Source organism: Salvelinus fontinalis, chromosome 17 (assembly GCF_029448725.1).
Source record: "Salvelinus fontinalis isolate EN_2023a chromosome 17, ASM2944872v1, whole genome shotgun sequence".
Lineage (NCBI taxonomy): Eukaryota > Metazoa > Chordata > Actinopteri > Salmoniformes > Salmonidae > Salvelinus > Salvelinus fontinalis.
Genome location: NC_074681.1, coordinates 34237445 through 34241231, shown reverse-complemented (window position 1 = coordinate 34241231; position 3787 = coordinate 34237445).

Here is a 3787-nt window from a genome sequence, read left to right as displayed (position 1 = left end):
TTGTCTAGGGGTTTTGTCTATCTATGGGGATTTTGTATGGTCCAGGGGATTGTAGGTTTATAGTGGCCTGAATTGGTTCCCAATCAGAGACAGCTGTTTCTCGTTGTCTCTGATTGGGGAGTCTATTTAGGTTGCCATTTGCCATGTTGGTTTTGTGGGTAGTTGTTTTCTGTTTTGTGTGAGTACCTGACAGAACTGTTGTGTTTTGGTCCACTTTTGTTTTTGTTTCAGTGTTCAGGTTATAATAAACATCATGAACATGTACCACGCTGCACTTTGGTCTACTCCTTCTTCCTCAGACGAACATCGTTACAAGTGTTCAATGACTATGTACATAGGGCAGCAGTCTCTAAGGTGCAGAGTAGAGTACCGGGTGGTACCTGGCTAGTAACAGTGACTAAGGTTCAGGGCAGGGTATATCAAGTGTTATCAAGTGGCAATCCAATATTATGCTGCTGTGGTGTGGCAGTACTGTTGATAACTAACTTGTTCCACTCTTACGCCCTCTGGTGGCATTTTCTAAACACCCATAATATTGTATACTACCCTCATAAAGTACATTTCGGTTTCAAAACTATAAGACAAAACAAATGCATGCTTAGTAATGTTAGCAAGGTAAGAACTGTGGGATTCTGATAAAGGTATCAGAAACAATGTGACTATTACAGATAAACAGCAGGCCAAAAACCTTGAAATGTGTTTTTTGGAAAGTGAGGGGTGGGGGGTAAGAGGGGAATGTTGGGGAATAAGAGATTTGAAAGTTTAGGTTTGACATAAATTATGACACCAATTAAATTTCCAAAATGTTATAATACCTTTAAAAAAATCACATTTTACTTGGTGTCACTTTAAACATGTTCACATAGTAACACAGCCATTTTAAAAGTGCAGTGCTTTTGTCACGCCCTGGCCATAGAGAGGTTTTTATTCTCTATTTTGGTTAGACCAGGGTGTGACTAGGATGTGCATTCTAGTTTCTTTATTTCTATGTTTTCGGCCGAGTGTGGTTCCAGATCAGAGGCAGCTGTCTATCGTTATCTCTGATTGGGAATCGTACTTAGGCAGCCTTTTTACCACCTGTGTTTTGTGGGTAGTTATTGTCTGTTTAGTCTCTGTTAGCTGACAGAACTGTTCACTTTTGTTTTGTTACTTTGTTCCAGTGTTTCTTTGATAAATAAAATCATGAACACTTTCCACGCTGCGCTTTAACAGGCTCCCGAGTGGCGCAGCAGTCTAAGGCACTACATCTCAGGGCTAGAGGCGTCACTACAGACCCTGGATTGATCCCTGGTTCGATCACGGGCTGTATCACAACTGGTTGTGATCGGGAGTCCTATAGGGCGGCACACAATTGGCCCAGCGTTGTCTGGGTTAGGGGAGGGTTTGGTCAGGGTAGGGCATCTTTGTAAATAAGAATTTGTTCTTAACTGACTTGCCTAGTTAAATAAAGGTTAATAACATACATAAAAAAACTAGGTAGCTTGCTACACATACTCGACAGTTGACCGTGCATGTTTGGATACCGGGCGCTCAATCTCCGTACAGGGCAGATTGGAAAAAGGCACAACCAGGTGCACGGGAGCTCTGTATAGTACAGATCAATGAAGAGGGTAGGGTTGGGGGTGGTGAACTTGACGACGTCACTACAACTTGGGGGCAGTGGGTTCAGAACAACAATGACAAAAACTGTATACAAAAATTACAATTATAGTTATACCACTACCCAAAAGGGAACTTGGCAAGTGGGAGGGCAAAGGGGAAGGAGGTTGGGCAGTACCCTATCTGTGCACATGCCTGCTCAATTTCCTTTGAAAGGAAGGACATAAAGTTAAATAAGACTTCAGTCTCATTGCCTTTGCTACAAGTTGAAGTTCTCTAAATGCGGGCTTTTTAAGATGTAAAGATGCAATCTGGGATCTTAAGCACAAAATATTCATAACATATTGTATGAATTGAATTCGTAACATATCGTACGAAATGGATGACATAGTACACAATTGGATGACGTAGTACACACAAAACAGGGACCCGTTTTGGCTCATGAGCACCACTTTCAAAACTACTGGCTGAAATTATACAAAAGTTCTAGAGCATCACTTTAAGGCTAAAGGAAGGAGACAGATGGCGGCTTGTTTTGGTCTGAGGAATTGCAAAATGCCTGTTGCTTCTTTTAGCCCTTTTAGCTAAAGCCTAGACATTGCTCTAGGAGCTAACGCAAGTCCTCAGGTCTCAGGCAAGGTTACTCACCATGTGAGCGTGGCTTGATAACTGAACCAACCCTGTTACATTAGGATTGATCTCTTCGTATCTGATTATCATAGAGGGTTGGAAAGAAATCCCACAGAGTTAAAGAAACTGGAAAACACAACCCTTGTTTTCAATCGCTTTCTTATCTTCTGGAGCTTTAATCTTATAGCCTCTCCTTTTCATCCCCACCTCCAATCAATTCTACCATATTTTTGGGACGGATGGTGACCATGGAGACTAGTGATTTCCCATCATCAAGCCTCTCCCCACTCCCATTCCCGCTATTGATACCTCCCCCTTTTTTTGTCCAAATAAAACAAAGCGTGGTGCTGAATGGGCTCTGAGGTAGGTAAATGTATTCAGTGACATCAGCCAGGACGATTCTATTCTGCCGGACTCCCTGTACCATTTGTTTCCAGCCTTGTCTGAGGGCCGGACACTCTGTTGGGCCCATTGTCCCCCGTGTATTCCACACAGGCCCACAATTAATGGAGGCCTTGTCTAAGGCTTCTGGAGCAGAAACTTCTGCTGGGGAGGGGGACAAAAGGCGGGCGGGCCATAGCCAGGAGTTGCTATAGGAGGCCCCCCCTCTTTAAGAGGGTCTCAAAGGGAGGAGGTGGGGAGAACAAGCGGAGGCCCTGGTGAGATGTTTAAGTGATCCCTCTGTCCCCATCTGGCTGGCCTCGCTCTCTGTGTCACACAGCCCAGTTAAAAGGGACGAGTCTCGGGATTTGGTGATTGAGATGGCCATTCCACAGTCGATTTGCCTTGGCATGACAGCAGTGGGGAGAATATGTAGGGCGGTCCATCTCAAACCAGATGAACATGGAGGTTAGTGTCAAAAATACTGGAAAGTGGCTATGAGCAAACAACCCAGGGTGCTGTCTTTGTTTAAATGTAATGTTACGGACACAACGTGTCACTCTTCATCACCAGTCTTTGACGTGAACAAAGCGCCATACTGGTTCGAGGAATGCGGTCAAGTAGCAATATACTTTCGTTAAATATTTCCACAAGGTCCAAGGTTATCCTAATCTGTGCCAGTCCAACTCAACCGCCCTTCTGTTATGGGTTGTTATCAGACACTGTTTTCCCTCAATAGCTTTCAAACCCCCTCAAATGGCGACCTGAGCCTCTGTTCCTCTCTCTCCTCTGTGTTTCCCACACTGATACTGATCTGGAGTGTGCCATAAAGCACAGTTATAGATCACGGTGCACAATAAAGGCACGTCTCCAGTCAGACCAGCAGGCTTATTGAGCATGGCGCTGATTAGGGGCAACACATCGCCTCCTCCCCTTCTATCCTGCACCCTCCCTCTCCCTGTTGTCTTGTCCCAGAACCCATAGCCCTTGTTTGTGAAAGGAAGAAGAATTGTATTCATGAAAAAAACAGCATACCCTCTGGACACCTAAATCTTCACAGTAAACCAGTAGCCTTTAGAACAGGGCGCTCCAATGCTGTTCCTGGAGAGGTAACGTCCTGTAGGTTTTTCATTCCAACCCTAATCTAGTACACCTGATTCTAATAAGTAGCTGGTTT